Here is a 25474-nt window from a genome sequence, read left to right on the forward strand (position 1 = left end):
AGCATAGAGATAAGAGGGAGCTATAGAGCTGGGGTGGCAGGGCCCTGTCCTCAGACTTCCTCATGTGGGACTGTAGGGATTAGCCAGCCATGTTAGAAAGCACAGGGAAAGAGATCACCTGTAAAATCCTTCCTACTGCTTTCTACTTTCATGGCTTAAATTTGCCTCATGCATTAAAGATCGTAGTTTAAATCTCAAAATGATAATCTTCTTTGGATAGCATTTTATAGATTACAGGGTTTTTTCACATGACAGCTGTGTGAGGTAGGTAAGGGCAAGCATTATGGCCTCTTGTTACAGAGGAAGACACTGACGCTCAGGGAGATACAGAAGTTCTGAGTGGCAGAGTTAGGAGTAGAGAAGTCTCTAGGCCCTATAAGCACAGATATACTTCGCTCTCTCCAAAGATGTAGTCACACCACAAATATTCATATATACCCCTATGATTGTTGTATGTTTCTAGGTGCATATTGTACATCAATAGAAATTAAAAGAAGAAGCATTCATCTAAAGCAGTGATTTTGAACCCAGGCTCAAAATTTTGCCTTCGGCTCATGTAGGGGTGCTTCAAACCAAACCAAACCAAACCAAACCAAAAGATGAACACAACAATGAAAACCAAACAGACCTAAAGGACTGACACCCTGGCCCCTCCCTTTGAGTGTCTGAGTTCTTAATCTGTGACACAGCCTGGGCATAGTGTTTTTGAAAAGTGTTTCTAATGTGGAGCTGAGGACCACCAATTTTGATCAATGGCTCTGAAACTTAGTCTGTCCATAGCAGTCACCCGAGGAAATGGCTGAGAAATGAGACTTGCCAGACCTCATCCCCAGAAGGTCAGATTAAGAGGGTCTGGGATGATACCAGGAAATGAGCACTGGTAGTAAGTCCCCAGTGTTGTTGACTGCTGGGGTCCTCGGACCACTCTTGGAGAATCAGCATCCTAGGTGATCATGATCCCAAGTTATTCCAAGTGTGGAATTCAAGTTGAGGTCTGAAGACCAGCATCATGCAGGTGCTCCCTATTAGAAAGGCAGAATTTTCCGCCCCACCTCCGACCTGCTGCGTGGGAATCTGCATTTTAACAGGTGGTTTAGAGGGCCCCCCCCCCTCTTTCTTCCAAAGAGCATCTTTGTGTAGGACACTGTAGGACCTCCTGAGGAGGATAACACCAGGGTGGGAGAGGGGCAGGTGGGATCGTCTCTGTCATGAGAGGTCAACACACTCAGCCCAGTGTTCCCCTGTGAACTGGGACCAGCAGGCACAGGCTGCTAACTTAGCTACCTTTGCGCCGCCTTCTGTATTCCCCACAATCTATGACTTGCCTGACTTCATCCAAGTCTTTCAGCAGAACTCCTGCAGTGGTCTCAGAGCTGTGGGGGAGAGGTACCCAAGAATGGCGCAAAGCAAACACACTGAAAACAGATTCTTCCCTGGCTCAGGGACATGGAACAGTGCTGGAGGCGGGGTCTGCTCCCTGCCTGTGGAGGTCCCAGGCTAAGGCACAGCGGAGGATCCCACGCTCTCTTATCCCACATGTCCATTCACTCTGTCACTATTTTCTCCGATGAAGAGGTAGGGCAGAGAAAAAGCTGCTCTTCTTCTTCAGTTTCAGCAGCTCTGTCAGAAAATGCCTCTCCCCATGCCCTGGGCTCATGTAGTCTGTGGCCCTGAGTCTGAGAGCTTGCAGCCCACAGCTTTTGTCCATCTCTGCCATCAGTGGAGGTGGGTGTGGTTCCTCTAAACAGGTCACGTGCTTCTCTCTTCCTAGTGGGACCTTCTCCCTAAGGAAAGCCAGATAGTCTTCCCCTTGCAGAACCATTGAGCATCAGCAGACTTGATGATTCCCATCATGCGAGCTTGAAAATAAAGCCCCCCCACCCCCTGCCAGAGCTCATTCAGACACCTGAAGTCAGAACAGCAGTGAAGTTTTCCTTCAGCCTGTATTGTCACACCACAGTGGCCTGTCTGTGGGCCAGCTGACACTTTCGGAGCATTTACCGTTAGTCTGGTAGTGCTCTATGTGGGTTAATGTATTTGATCCTCACAATAAACTTCTGAGGCAAGGCACTGATAATTATCCCCAAGATCAAGGTGCTGGTAGGGTTGGTTTTCTCTGAAGCCTCTCTCCTTGGCTTGTGGATGGCCGCCGCCATCTTGATGCCTTTTCATGTGGACTTTTCTCTGTGCAGTCACATCCCTCGTACCTTTCTGTGTGTCCAAATTTTCTCCTCTTATGAGGGTACCAGTCAGATTGGGTTAGGGCCACCTAATGACCTCCTTGTAACTTAGTCAATTCTTTAAAGGAGGAGATATTTCCAAATATAGTCACTTTCTGAGATTAGGCCTTCAACATACGAATTTTGGTGGGGACATAATTCAGCCCCTAACGGCTTTCTACTCTGTACAAAAAGCAATGTTTCTCTCTCCTCCCCACCCGCCCTTCTTTCTCTTTCTCTCTCTCCCCTTCTTTACCTTTCTCATGGCAGATTCGCTATTATAGTTGCTGTAACACCTAGTACTTTCTAATTACATATCAAGCTATAGCCAACCAGCTTATCAGGAATGTTCAAGTAACTTTCTTTAACACTGAAACTTCCTTGATGAGCTTAATGAGTGATTCCAGTCACTCTGGTAAATAATCTTGTGGCCCTTTTTTCTAAACTGAAGCTGAGAAGAGCTCAGTGTTAGGGCTCTATGCAAGTGTCTTGTCAGCTGGTATTGGCTTGGTTATTTTAAATGGTTGGGACCTCTCCTGGGCTACCTTTGGCCATTAGGATTTTCTGCTTTGCAACCCCTTAGCTGAGCTCAGATTGACTTAAAATAAGACACAGGAAGCAGGCAACTCTTTTAAGATTTGATTTATTTATTTGACAGAGAGAGATCACATGTAGGCCCGGAGGCAGGCAGAGAGCGAGGGCGAAGCAGGCTCCCTGCTGAGCAGAGAGCGGGATGCTGGGCTCAATCCCAGGACCCTGAGATAATGACATGAGCTGAAGGCAGGGACTTAACCACTGAGCCACCCAGGTGCTCCAGGCAACTCATTTTTAAGCCTGATGATCCAATTAGGTAAGAACTTAGCTTTTGACTTCTCTTTGCTCTTTCTTCTTGACCCTTTCTTTTTAATCTTCTTTTGTTGTTTTTCTGAGTTGTTATATGGAAGCAAGGAAAAGACAGTGAGCTAGTGTGTACATCAGTAACACAGTCAAACATATACTCACGTATATAAGGACAGAGAGGAGGGAGTTCCAAGAAGTTGCCATGGTCAGCTGAAAGATTTGGGGTCGTCAGTGCATTTTCATTTGCTGAGCTCTGTCCTGTGTGCTTTATGGGCCCTGGGATTTGCAGACCAGCTAGGGAATGCCTGGGTTCCAGTTTCTCCTGGCTCTCCATCCTAGCAGCTGACACCTTGGAGGAAGGAACAAGTATTCCAACGGCTCATATTACAAGGAAATGGTCTTTGCTGCCGGGATTCTGGAGAAGGTCTGTTTCTGGCTTCCGATGAAGTGTCTTAAGAACAATTTTTGTTTTGCTTCTTAGAGGGAAGGAGAGGAAATGCATCATGGAACTATTGATTATTATATTAGCAGGGAGCTAAAGGCTTGTCTGGTCTCATCTTATCTTCTAGAGGGGGTCCTTCGATGGATTAATGCCTTGCCTTAAGAGCCAAGTTGGGTGCCTCTAAAATCCAGCTCTCCTGACTCACATGACTTCCCCCGAACGCTAGCCCATCCGTGGAGCCCATGTTAAGATCCCCCACCCAAGCTGACAGTAGTCCATGGCTTGAAGAACAGATGCTGCCTGGGTTATGAGCTCCTTGTTATAGCCATTGGCTTTGCAGCTGGTGTTGAGGCTGGGTTCCTTACCTATTGCCTGTAACTTAACAGAACATGTTTTTTCAAGGCCAAAACACCTTCTGGAAAGTGAAAGCCAAGAGGTGGGAGCTAAGTAGGGCGCCCATGGAACCTGGTTACATATTAGATTTTCAGTTCCATCTCGTACCTTGCAAGGTTGATCTGGTTCTCAGAGTGAGGCACTGGGCAGAAGCTGCATCCCCAGCCCTATGCCTTTTGTTCTCAAATGTCCACAAGAGTCCCTTCAGAATACAGAGTGTTCTGAGCAAGGGGGAGTGGAAACAGAAAACAAACTTCCAAAACACCGTATCAGCCCCCTTCCCCGACTGAAGACTATAGCCGGGCCTCTGTTTGCGGTTGCAGCCATCTGTCTTCTACGAGAATAAGAAGAAGAAGAATGGTAATGATTCTTTTCATCAAGTTCCTTTCTTCTTCAAGGCCCAAAGCCTTGTGTGTATTATTATCTCATTATCAAAATTGCCCATTATTGTGCATCCCTGTTGATCTCTCATGTTAGTTCTTTTTCCTCTCCTTTCTCTTCCCTCCTTCCCTTTATGCCCGGCTACTGTGCTGTTAGATGGTTCTCCTGAATGCCCCTAACTCCAAGACCAAGGGGAATGGGTTAGTAATGATTGTTTTCGTTCCTGGGGCGGCTCCCCGACGTCCACAGTCATTATCTTAATGTACTCAAGATGCGGCTTTGCCACTGGCACACCTCATCCCCATGTCTGCCTCTTCGCCTTGAGAATCTTACTCTTTGCTAATTGGCGCATTGAAATGTGCTAATTGACCTAGAAAAGTTATTTCTGTGACTGGCAAATTGAGCTATTTAAAAAATGTATACTTTGGATTTTGGACCTCAACTAGGGACAGAATGTCCCTTTGCTTTCCTGAGAGTACTTAAATGATGAAAAGCTTAGTTTCAGAAGAGGTCTTTGCTTTCTGGAGACTCGATGTGGGCAAAACTGTGCCTCAGATGTGGATAAGAGTCCAGTGTTCCTGGGCCAAACTAAAGCAAATGCTAGGGACTATTCTAGAATATGTCTAATCCCTGCCTTTATTTCAAGATTAATCTTGGAGCGTCTTCGGTCCTCCGTGAGTCTGTCCCAACCCAGCAGTCCATCCAGACTTCTATGAGCATATTTTGCTCATAGAAGCAATGTGATGCGTTGTGCTGTGTGCGGCAGGGGATTCAGAGACAGCCTCGGTGTGCTCGCTAGGAACTTGTAGTTTAGTTAGAAAGTTGAGGCCTAAACTATGACAGCATTATAACTGAAATCATGAAAAGTGTATATCGCAAGACAGTTCAGGCTTAATTGCTAAATTACAATTGTTCCAAGCTCTGAGATGAGAAGAGGATTAATGTTAGCATTTCTCAGGCACCTACTGTGTGTCACGTGATTTACATATGTTATCATTTAACTTGCACAAGAGCCCTGTTTTACCTAGGACAAAACTGGGGTTCAGAGAGTTTGAATGGCTTCCTCAGGGTTACATGGCTTCTTTTTCTTTTTCTTCTTTTAAAGAATTTATTTATTTATTTGAGTGAGAGAGAGAATGCATAAGAGAGAGAGCATGAAAAGGGGGAGGGTCAGAGGGAGATGCAGACCCCAAGACCATGACCGAAGGCGGTCGCTTAGCCAACTGAGCCACGCGGGCACCAGAGATACGTGGTTTCTAAAATGCTGCAGCTAAACCCATGCACCCCGGCATACTCATACACTGCCTCCTGGAGAGACCAGTGGATTAAGCCGTCTGAAAAAGTCTCACTGAGAAAGAAAGCCCCAGGTGAGCCTCGAAGGGTGATTAGAATATGCATGTAGTTGCAGAGGAACAAAGTGGTTCAACTAAGAGAATACCATGGCCGTGGCCAGAGCACAGGGCGGGGGGGTGGGGGGGTGAGGGGCGGGTATGATACCAAGCATTCATCTCCGTCCTGTCCCCGAAAGTCTGAGAAGCAGGATAGAGAATCATAATTCTCGTTGTATGTGGAGACATTGGCACTTACTTGCAGGCCACCTGATGATATCCACAACCCTGCTTCTGTTAACATCTTTTCAACCCTTTATCACCGCCTTTGGATTCCTGGGCATTTCTTATCTTTTCCACCTCAACTGATAAGAATTCCTTATAGGTGGGTGGGACTTCGTAGCCAGAAAAGCTCTTGCACAAATATCTCACCCTAGTATATTAAGAATATGGATGTCCGGGGTGGGGGTGGGGCATGCCTGGGTGGCTCAGTTGGTTAGGCGTCTGCCCCTGGCTCAGGTCATGATCCCAGGGTCCTAGGATTGAGTCCCGCATCAGGCTCCCTGCTCAGCAGGGAACCTGCTGCTCCCCCTGCTTGTGCGCGCGCTCTCTCTCTCTCTCTCTCTCTCTGACAAATAAGTAAATTAAAAAATCTGAGAAAAAAAAAAAAAGAATGTGGATGTCGGGAGCAAGGTTATGGATGCAGGTTCACATCCTGGCTGTGCTACTCCCATGTGCGTGTATGTGTGCCATGCCCGTGCCCCTGCCTGTGTATGTGCACACCTGTGAAAAGGGAGAGGGAGAGGGAAAGAAGAAGAGGGAGGGAACTTGGCCAAGTTACTTAACTTATGTGCACCAGGGTTCTCCCATCTATAAAAGGAAGGTTGATAGTAATGTTTACCTTTTAAAACTATCTTGAGATTAAGTTATTAATATGGGTAAAGCATGTAGGTCAGCACCTGGCAAACTGGAAGCTCTCAATCAGGGTTAGCTGGTAGTTATTAGTCTGGAATCCTCACAGAAATCCTGTGAGGTAGAATTAGCATAACTGTTTTATAGATTGGGCCCTCCAAAATTATTGTTTTTTTAAAGATTTTATTTATTTGCTTGAGAGAGAGAGAGACGGAGAGAGCACACAAGGGTGGGGGAGAGGCAGAGGGAGAGGGAGAAAGAGACTCCTTGCTGAGCAGGGAGCCCAGTGTGGGACTCGATTCCAGGACCTGGAGATTACTACCTGAGCTGAAGGGAGACACCCAACCATCTGAGCCACCCAGGTGCCTTGAACCATCCAAAGTTTCCAGTAGCTTGTATAGGGACACAGAGACAGAGCTGGTCTGAGAGCTTTGGTCTTACTGATTCAAAGCTCATGGACTTCCTCCTCTTTCTTAATTACTTACATTGATTTTCAATTATTGAGCCAAATCAACTCTTTGTGGTAAATTTTATATAATACCCATTAGAGATTTGGGGGATTGATTATACTTTTAGGCTTCTTTTTAATAAAAGTAGGATATACTCGTTGCAAAACCAATAGGAATATAAAGAGAAAGCTCATCATTTTACCCATAGATGTTCAATCCCACTCCCCCACCCGGCGCTGCGCCCCAGGGATAAGCTGTGATAAAGGCATGTGTATCTTTCTACATTTTTTTGTTCATAAATGCTGAGAAAGAATTTTCATATTTCTAGGGTGGTTGGTTTGTTTGGGTGTACGTTTCCTACACAATTGACATTACACTGTAAACACTGCTACAGTGTATTTTCCTTTAAGTTAACAGTGGGTAATCAGTGATCACTGTAGATAATGGATGTAACTCGTTCTTTTCTAGTGGCTGCCTAGCACTCTGTAGTTGGGTTGGACTCTGTATTCAGTCAGTCCTCTGGGTTCCCAGCACTACATCTTAACTAGTCTTGGTGGGCAAGGGTAGAGACATTTGTGGAGTCTGTTCCCTGTAGGACCTTGCACCTAGTATATAGTAAGTATCCACAGAGAGAATAAATAAATTAGTTGGCCAATCTAACCTTCTGTTCTGCTCAGGGACATCCTAGGGATCCCTCTCACACGTGTCTTGAGATCTTGAGAGTGAAAACCGAGGGATGATAGATGATATTTTTCCAGGTGAATTATTTTTTTGAACCACTTATAATAATACTGTTTTCCTGATTAGCAAAAGACATGTGTATAGGGGAGAATTTATGAAATACATGAAAGTACAAGTGAAAAATAAAAATCACCATCAGTGCAAAGGTGGTTACTTTTCAATGCATTTTATTTTGTTTTAAGATTTTATTTACTTATTTGAGAGAGTGAGTGAGAGAATGAGCAGGGGGCAGGAGCAGAGCGAGAGGGAGAAGCAGACTCCCCACTGAGCAGGGAGCTGGACACAGGGCACAATGTCAGGACCCCGGGATCATGACCTGAGGGGAAAGGCAGATGCTTAACCTACTGAGCCACCCAGGTGCCCCTTTTCAATGCATTTAAAAAACAACAACAATAAGCGTGAGACATTTGTGCCTTTGTCTTTACAAATGTATAACTGTTTTATTTACAAAAGTAATATCAGTTCATAATGGAAAAAAGAAATAGAGACTACAGAAAAACACCAGAATAAAGCACATCATTGAGCCATAATGATGGTTAATCATTGTTTGCAGTGTAGTCTCAAAGTCGTCTGTCTCTGCGTAGATGTAAAGAGTTAGTCTGGTGCAGGGGTCACACATGCCAATGCTGGAGCCACCCTGTCTGTGGTTTTGTGCCTGGCCCTCTGCCTTTAGCCATGGAACCTTGCAGAAATTCCCTGGCTTCTGTGAACTTGTTTTCTTATCTACGAGGAGGTGTGCAGGTGAATGGAGATTACGTGTGGTAAGCAGTCCACACCCAGTGCCTGGCATATAGTATCAGATGCTGTTGTTACTGCAGTTCCCAATATTATCTTAGAAATCGAGGGGCGAGGGGCGTTCCTGCTTGCATGCATTTTTTGTGATGTTCATCTTCAGAACTTTGCCCCCCCTTAAGCTGTTGGGTGATGTTGAAGCAAAGGGGGCTTTGTTTCGGAATTAGCCATGCTGAGCAAGATTAAAATTCCCTGGCAGTCTTCCTTTTCCACACTAACTGCACCATTGTTTTTTGCATGTGTTTCAAAGACCACCTGTTTGATTTGAGAACTGGCCAGCTCTCTCTCCTCCATGCTGACAGGTGAATTAGGCCTCCTCCTGGTTTTTCTTCAGTTGGAAGAAACTATCCAGACCTTGGGTTTGCCACTGAGGCCCAAGCCCTTCAGCCTGTGGAGGGAGGGGCAGCAGGGAGCACCTGGCAGTAGCCTTCTTGCTTCCAAAGCTTGCAGTTGTCTGCCTTTTTTTTGTTTTCTTAAAATGAGATTAGAAGGGCCAGCCTCAAGCAGTAACCAGTGCTTCTCATCCAGCCTTGAGCCACTAACCCCAAGCAGTGTATCTTTATGCAATAAAAGGCTTCTCTGGTGGGTGATATCACTCTTCTCCAGTCTGTGGACCAGTTGTTCTTTTTCTTTTTTGTAAAATTTCATTTATTTGAAAGACAGAGAGTGAGGGAGCACCCAAGTGGGAGGGAGGGGCAGAGAAAGAGGGAGAAGCAGAGCCCCCTCTGCTGAGCAGGGAGCCCACGGCAGGGCTGGATCCCCAGACCCCGGGATCACGACCTGAGCTGAAGGCAGACGCTTAATGGACTGAGCCACCCAGGCGCCCCTGTGGAGCAGTTGTTCTTGACCCCAGCCACATAGTTAGAAACACCAGAGCCGATTTAAAAACATGCTCATTTTCAAAAATCACCCTAGGTCAATCCAATGTGCAGCTCTGCCAGACATCCTGTTCCAGTCCTAACCTGCTGCTGAGTGCCACTTGGCGCTTTGAATGATATGTTGCTTCATGGAGCCTCCCACCCCTTTCCTCATTTCTTAAATGCGATTAGTAGTATCTGCTCTCTATACCTCACAGATTGGTCATGAACAAGGGATAGCTGATAAGAAGAGATAACAAAGAGATAGCAAAGAGCTTTGGAAGGTGAAAGCGCTACACAAATGAGTACTTGCTTGTTACCTCTCCCTTCGGTCACTTCTTTAAGGGGGGGGTTTACTTAGGACGTAATTCATATACCATAAATCTATCCTTTTAAAATGTACAATTCAATATTTTTAGTGTGTTCTCAGAGTTGTGCAGTCATCACCACTATATTTAATTTTAGGACATTGTCATCATCCCCCAAAGCAGCATTGTGTACCTGTTGGTAAGGAAACACTTTACCCTTCAATATTCTTCTGGCTGGTCTAGGAATTAAACTGACACAAGATGATTAGCGGGAGAAAAAATTCCTTTGTACATACAGAGGTCTCATAAATATGGGACCGAAGAAGTAACTGTAGAGGCAGCTTTTATACTTTTGCAAAGAAACAATAAATTTATGAGGACTTGACAAGACAAGGAAAACTTATGTTTGAGACCTTTAATTTGTAAGGCATTCTAAACAGAATTTGGGTAGTAAATTACCAAAAGTATTAAGATTTCTTTATATAGGCTTCTTTGGCCCTAGATTCATTGCCTTTGCTGATAAGGATGTCCCTCTGCTTTCGTGCAGGGAAGTTACCTTTCTCATGGAAAATGTATTTATTTCTTGCTTTCTGGAGACAAAAGGCGGGGAGACAGAGTTTTCTTACACTGGCTGTTTCTTAAGTAACTTTAATTTAAAATAATCAATATGCCACCAAAGCATATCTTGGGGCCACTGCCCTGGGCCCCCACTACCTATTAGTGTTGTTTCGCTATTCCCTCTCTAGGATCTTGCCCATTGCTGATGAACTTTCTGTCTTTATGGATTTGCCTATTCTGGACATTTCATTTAATTGGAATCATATACTATGTGGCCTTTTCTGAGTGACTTCTTTCATTCAACATAAAGTTTCAAGTTCATCCACTGTTCTTGTGGCATGTATCAGTACTTCATTCTTTTTCATGGGTGAATAATATTCCTTTGTATGATTGACCACATTTTGTTCCTCCATTTATCCACTGATGGCCATTGGGTTGTTTCCACCTTTTGACCATTGTGAATAATGCCGTGGTAAACATTCTTGTAAAAGTATCTGTTTGAATGTCAGCTTTTGGGTAGATACCTAGAAGTGGAATTGCTGGATCATATGGTAACTCTGCTTTTTAACCTTTTGAAGAGCTGCCGGATTGTTCTTCAAAGTGGCCGTGCAATTTTATATTCCTACCAGCAGTATATGAGGGCACTAGCTTCTCTGCATTCTCACCAACTTTGTATTGTTGGGCCTTTTTTATTATAGCCATCCTAATTAGTGTGAAGTAATGACTCACTGTAGGATTGATTTGCATTTCCCTGATGATGAATGATGTTAAATACTTTATCATATACTTATTGGCCATTTGTATGTCTTCTCTGGGGAAATGTATTTTCAGATTCTTTCCCATTTTTTTGTTGGGTTATTTGTTCCTTATTGTTGTGACAGTTCTTATGTATTTTGGATACTAGACTCTTATCAGATATGCGATTTGAAACATTTTCTCCCATTCTGTGGGTTGCCTTTGCATTTTATTTATGGTATCCTTTGAAGCACAAAATCTTTAAGCTCTGATGAAGTCAAATCTCTAATTTTATTTTGGTTGCTTGCAATTTTGGTATCCTGTCTAAGAAACTGTTGCCTAAATCCACTGCCATGAAGTCTTATGACTGTTCTCATGTAAGAGTTTCATGGTGTTAGTTGTTACATTTAGGTCTATGATCCATTTCAAGTTAATTTTTATATGGTGTGAGGAAGGGGTCCAAATTCATTCTTTTGCATATGGATATCTAGTTGTCCTGGCACCATTTGTTGAAAGACTCTTTCCTGTTGAAATGTCTTGGAACTCTTGTCAAAACTCATTCAAAAGTAAAAGTAAGGGTTTATTTCTGGGCCATCAATTCTATCCCATTGACGTATATGTCTCTCCTTATGCCAGCGCCACACTGTCTTGATTACTGTAACTTTGTAGAAAGCTTTGAAACTGGGAAGTGTGGGTACTCCAGAGTTGTTCGTCTTTTTCAAGGTTATTTTGGCTATTCTGGTGCCCTGCATTTCCACATGAATTTCAGGATCATCTTGTCAATTTCTGCAAAGCAGTCATAGGGGTGGCATTAAACATAGATCAGTTTGAAGAATATTGCTCTCTTAGCAATATTAAGCCCTCCAGTCTCTGAACACAGGATGTGTTCTGTCTATGTATTTAGGTCTTCTTTAATTTTTGAATTGATGTTTTGTAGTTTTTAGAGTATAGGCTTTACCCTTCTTTTGTTGTATCTATTCTTATGTATTTTCCTCTTTTTTAAAAAAAAGATTTTATGTATTTGAGAGAGAGAACAAGAGAAAACACGAGCAGGGCAGAGGAATAGGGAGAGGCAGGCTTCCTGCTGAACAGGGAACCCGACATGGGACTCCATCCCAGGACCCTGGGATCAGGACCTGAGCTGAAGGCAGACACTTAACCGCCTGAGCCATCCAGCCACCCCTGTATTTTCTTCCTTTTAATGGTATTGCAAATGGAATTGTTAATTTTGTTTTCAGATTGCTTTTTGCTACTCTAGAAATACAGTTCATTTGTTCTAAATTGATCTTGTATCCTGCAAACTTTCAGAATTCATTTATTACTGCTAATATTTTTGTGTATATGTGTTTTTTCAGTTTTTTTAAATAGATAAGATCATGTCATCTGCAAATAGAGATAGTTTTACTTCTCCTTTCCCATCTGGATGCCTTGTATTTGTTCTTTTTGCCCAGTTGCCCTGGCTGGAACCTTTAGTACAGTGTTGAATAGAAGTGGCAAGAGTGGACATCCTTGTCTTTCCTCATCTTAGGAGGAAAGCATCAGTCTTTCATCATCAAGTATGATTTGAACTCTGGGTTTTTCACAGATGCCCTTATCAGGTTGAGGAAGTTTCTTCAGTGACCTTTAATAAATGTTCACTATTGGAGAACTGTGGGTGGTAGGATATTGCTTGGTGTGAGTTAGTCATTCAAAGTTTGGAATTGCTTTGGGTGAGAAAAGGTCACTTCGTCCCAAGGGAGGCATTGCAATACTTCAGGGGCTCGGAGTCATGTACATTCAAATTAAAATATGGAAGTGTAAGCATATTTGAAAGAACAGATAAAGCTAATGGAGTTTCTCTTAAATTACAGTGCTACTGCATTGTCCTGAGAGAATTAAAGGCAAATAAAAAGGATCCTTGGCTCAGGTCATGATCTCAGGGTGCTGGGATTGAGCCCCGCATCGGGCTCTCTGCTCAGCAGGGAGCCTTCTTCCCCCTCTCTCTCTGCCTGCCTCTCTGCCTACTTGTAATCTCTCTCTGTCAAATAAATAAATTCTTAAAAAAAAAAAAATCATTCAGTGCTGGCATATAGTGGCTTTTGGTTACAGAATAGTCCCTATACTTAGGGTAGGTATATTAGTCAGTTCAGGTCACCATAACAAACATAATGTCTCTTACGATGGGTAATGGACTCCATTTTCAGAGTTGCTTTTGTGTCTGCAGGTTTTTTCGAATTAACTGGCTTCAGAAAACCAATTTGCCAAAGAGGCATATTTTGGGGTGGCAAAATCTGCCTGCCTACAGGAGCAGAGAGATTGAACAAACCACCTAAAGGCACTGAACTAGTGAGTGGCCAACTTGCAAATTAGAACCCATGTTTCTGTTTCCAAAGCCGTTCTCTTTCCAGTACACCACCCCACCTTCCATCCTGTATCCTAGGTCCTTAACACTCAAAGTGTGGTCCACCAGCCAGCAAAATTGGCCTCCCCTGGGAACTTACTAGAAATTCAGTCTTGGGCCCCATTTAGACCTATAGTCTGCGTTTTAACAAGATCTCCTGGGGATTGGTGAGCAGGCGAAATTTTTAAAAGGCCTGGGAAGCAAGATGGAGAGGAAGCAAATGACCGAGATAGTATACAGAGGAGCAAAGGCAACTCCGTCCTACTTAGCTCTTGTTCTGCTACTGTTCTGTCCTTTAAGGAGCCCCATCTTCCAGCAGGTGTGGGTGAAGCATACATGGTAAAAATGGAGGTCTTCCTGATCAGGGACCAAGCTGTTGTAACTGAGGCCCAGACTGTGGGGCTTGACAAAAGTGGAGGTGTTCTATACTTTATGGTATGTAAGTTATACCTCAACAAAAAAGAAAGTAGAATATTAGGACCTGAAATCCTAAAATCCACTGCAGGTGAATTTGACAATTCATTGAGCATAACTAGGTGAGGGGACCCAAAGCAAGGTTGAATAGCTCTTTTGATTTTTTAAAAAGATTGATTGATTGATTGATTGATTTGACAGAGAGAGATCAAAAGTAGGCGGAGAGGCAGGCGGAGAGTGAGGGGGAAGCAGACTCCCTGCTGAGCAGAGAGTCCAATGTAGGGCTTGATCCCAGGACCCTGGGATCATGACCTGAGCCGAAGGCAGAGGCTTAATCCATTGAGCCACCCAGGGGCCCTAGCTCTTTTGATTTTTGAGGAGCAAAGGTTAAACACTGGCAGTTCTAGATGGAAGAGATACCCATTCAGAACAGCCTCCAGCCAAACTGAGGAACGGTGTCTGAGTCAGTTGGTCTCCAGCCACATGGAACAGGACCAGGAGCCAGCGTAGGCTCCCCAAAATACATTATTGTGAAACTTACCACGTTTTGTTTTGATAGGATTACTCTGATGTTTATTAGGGGAAGCCAGAGTATAATCTGGATGTTGGTAAGTCATTTTCCCAAGAACCAAGCTAGACAAGCTAGAGATAAGGTCTTAGTAACAGACAGTGCAGTAAGCTGGCTTCATGGTTTGTTAAACTAATTTAAGGGGCTGATGGTGACTCAGATCAGGGCACAGAGGACTCCCCAAAGGGCCAGATTTGCTTGTGCCCCAAAGCTGGGAAAGACGGCTGTGTTGGGGACAGTGCTGATATTCCAAAACATCCTAAAAGGTAGCACCTGAGGAACAGAAAGGAAATTTTATGGGAGTCTAGGTGGCTCCAAATTTTATGGGAGTCAAATACTGGCTTCAGAAAATCAACTGGATCCTAGCACTTTCGAATTTCCTGAGAAATTCAGGTTATCTAACTATATCATACTGCACACGACAGAGCCCAGGAAAGGGGAATGACTAGGTGGTATGGCCAGTGAACGACAGCTTTATGACCAGAACTCAGGTCTCTTGACTCCCAGACCAGTGCTCTTTCTGCCTCCCCTGTCGCATAAGTACTGAATGGGATGCTGTGTGTGTGTGTGTGTTGTGTGTCCCTACACCAGACAGTTGTGTGACACCAGGTGGGTATCCTACCATTTAACTCATTCTGACACTGCCTGGAGATAGCATCAGATCTCACGGGTTAAGGGCTCCATCCTATAAGACTGCCCCCATCTCCCGTGCCAGTCGTAAGTCCAGCTTGTGACCTGTGCTTCTGACTGGCTGTAAATTGGAGTTTCCCATGACCCCCTCCTCAGGTTCGATGAACTTGCTAGAGCAGCTCACTGAAGTCAGAAACATGGACTGATGTTTACCAGTTTATTGGAAAGGATCTTTGGAGGGCAGCCAGATGAAGAGGTATATAGGGTAGAGTTCAGAAGGGTCCTAAGTGTGGGAGCCTCTCCACAACGGAAGGAGAGTGTGCCATTCACCTGACAGGCAGATGTTTTCACCAGCCTACAAGCTCATCAGTTCTTATTGTTTAAGAGTTTTTCTTACAGAACGTGATCCATAGCCACCCTTTTGCAGAGGTCAGTGGGCCTGGCTCAGGATTCCCCACTCCGCACTCCGCGCATCCCCTTCCCCTCTCACCGCTTTCTGGTGACCAGGACCATCCTGAGGCCCTGGTCCCCTGGGCGGTTATGGGCTTAAAGCTCCACCTTGTGGCGACCGGCCAGCAACCCCACAGCTGGGCAGGAGGCCTGGAGGCACAAGGCAGGGGTCCTGTGGTGGTGGTGTCCTTTGAATTGTTCCCCCCCCCCCCATCTTCTGAGGTGACAGTGGTGTGTGTGGCCTGTTCCAGGCGTCAACTGAAAGCGTTCTAATAAAAATGGCACCCAAAGGAGGAATGATAAGGTATCTGATTTTAACCCGAAGTGAGAGAACACCAGATGTTTCATTCTGTCTGAAGGTTTGAGGGAGGAAAAGCAATTAGCAGCTGCTACTGATTTAGCAACAGACACCTGCTAAATGAAAATCTGTAAAACCGGCCAGGCTTTGGCACCAGAAGTGTGTACGCCACTTCTCAGACATTTCTGGGAATTGTAAATTATGTTGGCCCAAAATAGGTTGTGGGTGGCAGGGGGGGAGTGGGCTCTAGAGAAGCGAAACATGTCTATATAGACCAGGATCATATTATTCTGAGATGACAGCAACTTAAAATGCCTCTTTGGTGGAGAAACAGAAAGGAAGAGAAGAGACGGAATCTTTCAGAAGCTCCCTGGTTCCTCCCTGCTTCTCACCTGACTCGGGGGCTGCCCTCTGGGGTCTGTTCCATAGGGGCAGAGCGGGGGCTGACAGAAGGGTCGGGGGAGTCCTACTTCACTTCCTCTTGCTGATCCCAAACATACCTCTCCCCTCTCCCAAGGACAGGGAGTCTCCAAGCATGAGGAACTCTCAGCTGTGGGCTCCCAGCAGCTCCTGCCCTGTGACAGTGACAGACTGTTGGCTCTGGGAGCCATCTGGACATCTTCTGCTGAGCTCGGGCTTTGCTTTGGCTCGGAAAGAGGCCTATCTATGGCTTTCTGCTTTCCAGAATTCTCTTCCAAGTAGACATTAACTACTGTTCTCCCCCTCCATTTTCCCGAGGCCCACCCTGAGACACAAACAGTGCAAACAGGAATTCATGAAGAGGGCTTTGGGAAATCTTTGTATGTGTTGGAGAGGTGGGAGGACACGAGGTTCTGTATGGAGTGGGTGTTCGTGATGTGACTGGTGATGAAGAGGCCAGTTTGTCATTGGTCTAGATGGTGTCGAAAGAATCAGACCACTCCCATTTGGGCCTCATGCCACATTCACTGCATGCAACTGGTATTGCTCAGTTTCCAAGCTAGGCCAAAGGTCAGCTGCAACTTGGGCCAGATAGGACAGGCCCTGTCTTGAGAGGAGAGATGGGTGCTTTTTCCATGGAGCAAGATCCAGGTGGCACTGATAACACATGCGTGGCCTGAGCTGAGCTGTCCGGAGAAAATAATCTCCTCGAACTTGGTCCTGGCGAGGTGTTTTGGTGTGCCTCAAGACCCAGCTCTTAGGACCAAAGGTGGGAACCAAGAGAAAAATTCTTTTCCTTCTTGAACCAAATAGGCTGTTAGGCGAGAATTGTCATTCCAGATACATTTGAATTTCACTCGCTCTGTGCTGCAGTGGCAGTGTGGAAAGGGAAAAAGAACTGGGAGAGAAGGGTGGGAGATCTGAGATCCCCGCTCTCCAGCCAGGATTGGTGGAGCTCTGCCTTCTCTGGTCTGTTCGTCCAATAGACCACGTTCCCATCAATCAGTTTCAGTAGGTGGAACAACCACAGCACAACACTGTATCCTGTGACAGTAGGCTCCCCTAGAGAGAGAGCTCCAGGGACCCTGTCTGTGAGGCCCCAGGGGCCACTCATGGCTATATTCGGTCTTCCATTGAGTATTACCAGAAATGGAAGTCTGGGTCTTGTGTGGTCCACACAGTCCAGCCTTCTGCAGTGGTGTCCTTACTGTTGGGGGCAGTCAGGAGGGCATTCTAATTCTCTCCATGGGTTTGGCCATCTGTCTGTTCTCAGTGCTCTCCTGCCATATCTCTAAATAAGTTTATGAATACCCACTAATCTGTGTGTCTAGTATTGTGTTAAGTTCTAGGAGGTATCAGGAAGTCCATTTAACCCTTTGTGTAGCTAACATAAGCCTTTGGAATATAGATTTCAATCATCTCTGGATTTCATGAATCCTTCAAAATGCTAGAAATCAGTATTTAGAGTGAGTTGGGTGTAAGACTATAACGTGCATACAGGCAGGGAGCATTCCTATCTCGTTCATAATGGTTCATAACAGGTGCTCAATAAATATTTGTTGATTGAATGAATGAATAAATGAATGGGTCGGTGTCTGGGGGATCATGAAGGTGGCATCCCATATTGGTTAGTTCCATGGCAGTATAATTAGAACAGTCCAGGTCTGGGTTCACATGGTGGGGATGGAAGACAGGACATTTCAATAGCAGGGGGACCAAACCATCATGGATTTGAGTCATTTATAAGTCAAGTTTTAAAGTCAAGGGCTGCTTCTGTACTGTAACAGGCCTCAGCACACATCAGGGTAAGGTCGGTCAGAGGTTAAGAACATGAACTCTGAAGTTAGACTCCCTGGCTTACCTCCGGGCTCTTAAACTAACCTTGGGGAAGTTGCTTCATTTCTGTGCTTCAGTGACCTCTTCTGAAAACGGAAGGTTGTAGCAATGATCTGATACAGTTGCCATAAGTATTTGTTTTAATACATATCAAGTACTTAGGACAATGCCTGGCAGAGCAGCACTATGTACCATTAATTATTAATTATGATTCTTATTCTCATTATCTTTATTGTTGTTTTGAACATGAGTCATATCTCTATCAGTACATTTTCCTGGGGAATGCCAGTCATTTCTATGAGAAACTATTTTGGATTTCACACCTACCACTTAGACTTTTGGAACCTGGCCTAGTATTTCTCTAAGCATAGGTTAAATGCTCCTCTATCCCGATTACCTTAGGGAGCTTTAATGAACTCCAGAATGCTAGGCCTCATCCCAGTAGGTCCAAAGAAGACTCTTCCTCTAAAAATCTGTGACGAAAGTGAAGAAACCATGTGATCTCTGTGTGTTGGATTAGCCAGGAGCTGTTGCAAGTCAAAGCTTGCTATTCTTCAGTGCTGGTAGAAAACCTAGGAGTAGCCTTGGAGCCTGGGAAGAGCTGGAGAAACAGAAGAGAAGACCAGAAGTAGGGAGAGCAGTGAGCAGTCTGCTCATGTCAGGAGGTGGCCCAGTACCATCTCTGGTCACCTCCAGGGGACACGCAACATTCACCTTCCCTCCAGGCAAGGCCCCCAAAGAGGAGAATACTAAGCACACTCCCTGCTCAGTTGTGGGGGGAGGGGATAGGCTGGGTGCTGAGTGCCCTTGAGTGGTTTTGACTGGGCTGAGAACCAAGTCTCAGATGCCTTTGTCCCCTTCTCTGCTCTCGTGCTAGGATGGGCTTGTTCTTATTTCAAGTCATCTTATACCCAAGTCCTCTGAAGGCACTAAAACATAGACAGATGGTACCACAGGCTACCTGGGCCCATGAGGGACTATAAGTTCGCTGCTGTCCTCTCGTACCTCCCACTCCACATGGCTGACATATTCTGGGTGGAATCTGTAACCCAAGTCAGGGGAGATGATGCCTTGCTCCTGTCAGTGATAGAGAAGGCCCTCATGGAGCCCCCTTGTCACAACACCTAAACCAAGAAGGCCCACCTCCAAGTAAGCCATTCTGCAGGCGGTCTGGCCTCCACACACAAGCTGGTTGTCTTTTGACTTGCAGCGGCCCTGGCTCCTCTGAAGGGCTTTTGAACAGTCTCCTTAGCCTTTCCTCCAGAGTTCTCTAGAGAGAGCTGCACAAATATTTACTTTTCCTCCTTGAGTAAAAAGTCCAGTAATGTGTCCAGGGCTGGACTTGCAGGTCCTGGAGTCCCTTCTTGGGTACTCAAAGCTTCTCTCCTTTTTCCACATGAAATTCTGGCATTGGCTTAGTCTGAAGAAATAATTACGTGTGGATTTAGTGACTTCACGCTCCCTGGATCCTCTTTACTGCCTAGGGTCTGTTTCACGGTAGCTCGGTAGTTTCTTAGTAGGACCCCATTTCTTTTCTGTCAGGGGAACAGTGTAGAGTATAGACGGACAACTGTACTCAAGATCATGTATTCTGGAGCCAGGTTTCCTGGGTTCCCGTCCTGGCTTGGCCATTTAATGAGCCTTGAGATCTGGGGGAAGTTATTTGATTGAACCCCCACCCCCTTTTCTTTCTAAACCCACATGGGGTGCCCACAATTGTAATCATATTTATAATCCTTAACTCCTAGCGGATTCCACCAGTGGTCCGTGCATGGCCTGCTTTAATTTTCTTCATGGGTGCATTTATTTATTTATGCATACCGTAATGAGCAGTTGCTATGCGCCCAACCCATGAACCAGCCCCATTGATAATACAGACATATGCAGTGTGTGCTTCCCCCACCCAGCTCCCTTCGTCCTTATCCACCTTGACAGAACCACTAACCAAATTTTGGTCATTATTGCTTTGCTGTTTTTGAAAAGTTTTATCTTTCTCTCTCATATGTACATATGAATGAATATATACATATACATATATATATATTCCTACATAAGATATTTAATTTTAGTTGTTCTTTACCCTTATAAAAACAGTATTACGGGGGCGCCTGGGTGGCTCAGTGGGTTAAGCCGCTGCCTTCGGCTCAGGTCATGATCTCAGGGTCCTGGGATCGAGTCCCGCATCGGGCTCTCTGCTCGGCAGGGAGCCTGCTTCCCTCTCTCTCTCTCTGCCTGCCTCTCTGCCTACTTGTGATCTCTCTCTCTCTCTCGCTGTCAGATGAATAAATAAAATCTTTAAAAAAAAAAAAGAAAAAAACAGTATTACGTTGTACATTTTAGTTGTATTTTTTTCTTTTTTTGACCCTCATGAAAATGTTATTATATTGTATATAGTCTTCTGGGATTTGCTTATTTTCTTCAACATTATATGACTAAGGTTCATCCCTGTTACTGAGTATAACTCTAGCTACATTTTCATTGGGGCAAAGCATTCCGTCCTATGAATAGACCCCAGTGTCTTTCTCCATTCTCCTTTAGATGGGCATTTGGTCATTCCTAGTACCTTGCTATTACAAGAAAACCTCTCTATGCCTCAATTTCCTCCTCTTAAAGCTAGAGAATAGCAGTGGGAGCTACGTCATAAGTGTGTTGGGAAGAGAGAAGGAGTTCACAGGTGTGAAAGTGCTTTAGTACAGGGCCTGGCTCAGTAGTATATGGTGGGTCAGTGTCTTCATTGCTTTTGCTCGCACTGTCATGATGGATATCGTACACTGGATGGCTTAAACAATAGAAACTTATTTCCTCACAGTTTGGGGGGCTAGAAGTCTAAGATCAAGGTGTCAGTAGTTTGTTTCTTCTGAGGGCCTCTCTCTTTTGCTTGTAGATGGCGGTCTTCTTCAGCTGTCTTTCCGTGGTCTTTGTGTCTCTGTGTCTTACTTTCCTCTTCCTGTGGGGACAGCAGACATTAGGCTAGGCCTCACCCATTGGGCCTCATTTTATCTTTACTTCCTCTTGAAAGGCCCTGTCTCCAAAGCCAGTCACATTCTGAGGTACTGGGGGTTAGGACTTCAACATATGAATTTGGCGGGGGTGGGGACACAACCCCATAAAAGTTAGTAAGCATACACCATTATGAGCACCATTATCTTCCCTCTCTACCTTGTCCTCCCAATTCCTAAGCCCTAACTCCCCTCCTGACTAATTCCTGAGTCTGTTAGAGGTAGGAGAAGGAAGAAGAGCTAGGGGATATCATTTTCATCTTACATAAAGGGAATAGTTGAGTGAGGCCTTGCAACATGCACGATGGCTGACTGACCCCAGATTGCCACTTAGTCTAAGTCCTGTTTCAGGCATGCTGGGCAGAGGCAGGCCACTCTGGGCTGCTGTATCTCAAACCCCAAAAGGCAGTTCCGCAAGTAGCAGGGCCACCATAGCAGACAGCAACTTTCATGGGTCAAAATATTTTGTTCTGACATTAGGGAGCTGACCTGAGGCAGCTTCCTGACAACCACGACTCTGTTCTGCTCTCCTCTGACCTCTGAGCACAGAGGAAGTCAGGAGCAGCCCTGATGGGATTTGGATCAGTCTCCCTCCTACCTGTCTCCCCCTCACCAGTCCCTCTCTCCACATCAGACCATGAGAATAGGATGGAATACCCTGGGTTTGGTCAGGCTGTGGGAAGCTGTCTTTACTGGGGCCGGAGGTGGGTCATAAGGGAAGATACTGGGAGAACAAAGGATTTTGGCGGGGGGTGGGGGGTGTCTAGAGACCCTCCCCCCACTCTCATTACATTACATGTTCTTTTCTCTGTGTGCTCAGATACTCTGAGAGGGGGCTTCATAGAAACTAGAAAAATTCACTGTAATCATCCCTAATAGCTGAATGCGTCCTCCTAGGTAAGGATTCCTGCAGTGTAGAGATAAGGAGGCTATGTAACAGGAAACTTCTCCCCTCCCACTCCACAGAGGTAATTGCTGCTAACAGTTCAGTACATTCCTCTTTTGACCTTGTCTTTGACTTTTAAAAACTTTTAGCTTCGTGCTTAATAAAGAAATATATTCATTTGTCACAAAGCTCCAACTGTACAAGTCTGTCGGATCCAAAGTCGTGGTTTCCCCTATCCCAGCCTCTCCTCCCCAACCCTGTCCCTCTGCCCAGTTTGCTAAATATCCTCCCAGTCCTTTCACTGTGCATTTTACATACACCTAAAAGCACAAATACTCATCAGTCCTTTTTCCTCTACAAAAAGGATCATGCTTTGTACAATGTAGATTTGCTCAGACTTTTTTTTCTTAAGATTTATTTATTGATTTGAGAGAGAGAGAGAACGAGTGAGAGCAGGGGCAGTGGAAAAGGAAGAGAGTCTTAAGCTGACTCTGCATTCAACATGGATCCTGGCATGGGGCTCGATCTCACAACCCTGAGATCATGACCTGAGCCGAAACCAAGAGTCAGGCACTCAATGATTGCATCACCCAGGCGCCCCTAGATTTGCTCAGTTTTACCGAGAAACTTTTTTTGTAAATGGTTGCATAGTTTGTCCTCCACAGTATTTTTTGATGACTTTCCCACTAATGGGCAGTTTACTTTTTTGTTGTTGTGTACTTTTTCTTATTACAAATGACTTTGCATTGAACATCATTACACATACGGCTCTGGGTGTGAGTACAAGCATTGCTGTTAATATAAATTCGTAAAAGCAAGTCAAAGTGAATGGGCATTTTAAAGTTTGGGTAAATATTAACCAGTTATTCTCCAAAATGAATGCACCTTGTTTTTCCCTCCCATTCCTATATCTTAGGGTTTCTACCATATTAGGTCATACAAATTTATCTCAATTAAATATATTTAAATTTAAATCTATTTAAATTTTTAAAATTTCCCAACTTCTTATTGTTGGAATTTTGGTAGCAAAGAGTTGAAATGATAGTTAGTATGGTGAACAATGACATGTGCCCTCCAGCTAGATGTAACAACTAAACATTTCTCCATATTCTGTTTCTATCACAATTTCTTCTTTTTCAAAACAGAGTCACAGACATCCTGACACTTCAGTTCTAAAGACTTTTGAAGGGCTCTTGTGCAACCACAATACTGTGATTGCCCTCAAGAAAATTATCCACAATTCTATAATACTGTCTACTTTATCTGATAATCAGTTTATATTGAAATTTCTCCCAATCATTCCACGAATGGACTGTTTTATTTAGTGTTTGTTTGTTTATTTTTTTAAAATCTACAAATGGTCCCCCGCCTTCTTTTTGCATGGCACTGAAATCCTGCCGAATCCGGGCCAGTCTTTTTTACAGACTCTTCCACGTTCTGGATTTGCCAGGCTGTCTGCTCATGGCACATTGTTGTTTTTAATGGCAGATTGCTATTCTGTTCCATGAGTACCTTGCGGTTTATTTTTGGTTGTGGGTATTCCTTTCGCAGCTCCTCTAACAAATGGCATTTAGTGGCAAGGACTTTGTGGCACCCGTAGGCCACAGTGCAAGTCTGTGGTCAGTTAATGAAGACAAAGTGTTCCAAAGCCAGACTCAAGTGGCAGGAACATTACCCAAGGCCTCAGTTAAGAGTGGGTCACCTCCTTTCCCCTTCCCTTTCCCCTCTACAGGAGATAGATTCTTGTTTTGGTCTGTTCAGCTGCCATAACAAAATACCACGAGCTAAGTAGCTTCTACAACGGAGAAGTATTTCTCATGGTTCTGGAGGCTGGAAGTCTGAGTGATTGGGTGAGGGCCCTCTTCTGGACTGCAGGCTTCTTGCTGGGTCCTCACGGGGTAGAAGGGGTGAAGGAGCTCTCTGGGCCCTCTTACAGGGGCCCTGATCCCATTCACAGGGGATCCCCCCTCATGACCTGATCACATCCTAAAGCCCCACCTCCTAAGACCATCACATCAGGGCATGAACTTGGGGAAGAGACACAACATTCAGAATGTCAGCAATGATCTTGTCTGATTCTCTGACTTCTTTTGGGATTCTGCAGTGTGGGGCTGAGCTTAGACCAGAGTCTGCCCTCTGTAACCACCTCTTCCTAATTCTGTACTTCATCATCAGCCGTGGATTCTTCTGGTAAGGCCAAATCTCTTGCCGTGTAGCATGGGCTCCGGGGTTGTGAGCTCCCTGGACTTCTTCCATGCTCCTCCCTCATACAGTTATGTTATTCTCACATCGGCTCGGCCTTCACTCCTTGTCTCCTGGAGTCCAAGCTAATCCTCTCCCATGCCCCCAGTCCCAGCCTGTGCCTGCTGTAGGCCCTCTCACTGTCCAGTGCCTCCTGCTTGTCCTGCTTCTCCGGCTTCTCCCTCTCCACTGGCTCCTTCCCTCACACCAACAATATGTTCAAATCTGTCCCATCCTTCACAGTTACTTCTCTGTGGTTACTAACCTGGGGTTATGATTTCCATCTCTGTCCACTCACACTCTCTTGTTGAAAGGACCATGGCCCAGGGGTCTGCGAAGTGGAGTGCATAGATGTTCTCGGGAAGCTTAAAGAAAATACTAGTACTTCTCTGCGTCTCAGAGTTTCATCTTCTTATTTTTCCACGCCAGTGTTTTATAATGTACATGTCTCGATCAAAACATACCATTACATATGTTTATCACTTGCCTTGCAACTTTCCGGCCTCCCTAAGATGTAGCCCCACATTCCCAGTGAGGTATGCTTTCCTCTGCCAGGCTAGCAGACTGGCCTCAAACTCAGCATGATCCTAGCTGCTTTTCTTAGTCTCCTTCAGTCTGCTTCCTTGACTGTAGGCCCCAACGTAAGTGGAAGCCCCAGCATCCTGCTAACCATCTAGGCCCTTGGTCCCAGGGTCACCTTTGGCTTCTTTCCTCCTGCTGTCCAGTCAGTCAAAGTCTTGGTGATTCAGCTCCCTTACCTTCTCTCACAGCTACCTCCCTCCCTTCTCTTGCTCCCTCCACCTTGAGTTTGATTTAGACATTTCTGTTGCGTGTCCCCTGTGAGCTAGTGAGCATGACAGGGTGGGAGAGGGTGGGGAGGGGCAGAGGGAGACAGAATCCCAAGCAGACTCCCTGATGAGCATGGAGCCTCATGCAGGGTTTGATCTTATGACCCTGAGATCATGACCTGGGCTGAACTCAAGAGTCAGATACACAACTAACTGGGCCACCCAGCCACCCTTCTACCTCACTTTCAGAGAAAACTCAAACCAGATCCCATGCTTGATCTGTAGGTTTTTCCATGATCATTTGCTACACTGACCTCATCCCTTTATCCATTCGCCTCCTTGACTAGACTACGCACTCTCTTAGGGTGGGGACTGTGTCTTCATCATGGCTGTATATCCAGAGCCAGGAACATTCTCTGCCACCCAGTAGTATCTCAGTAAGTGTTTTTTGTTTCTACTAACTGGATGATAGTAAGAATAGGACTGTCATGGTTAAGAAGAGGAGAGTGGTATTGACATTCTTTTGAGAAATAAATAAGTCTCCAGGGAAAACTCACCTAGAGATGGGCCCAAAGAATGAATCACATTGGGAAGCTAAAAGTTATCTTG

The 25474-nt window shown here is 45.1% G+C and overlaps 1 protein-coding gene across 13 annotated transcripts in view; it reads left to right on the forward strand.

Annotated features, from left to right (window-relative positions):
- Nucleotides 1-25474, forward strand: part of TMEM164 (transmembrane protein 164) — a 163590-nt gene that overhangs the window by 94343 nt on the left and 43773 nt on the right. The window lies entirely within an intron of this gene.

Source organism: Meles meles, chromosome X (genome assembly GCF_922984935.1).
Source record: "Meles meles chromosome X, mMelMel3.1 paternal haplotype, whole genome shotgun sequence".
NCBI lineage: Eukaryota > Metazoa > Chordata > Mammalia > Carnivora > Mustelidae > Meles > Meles meles.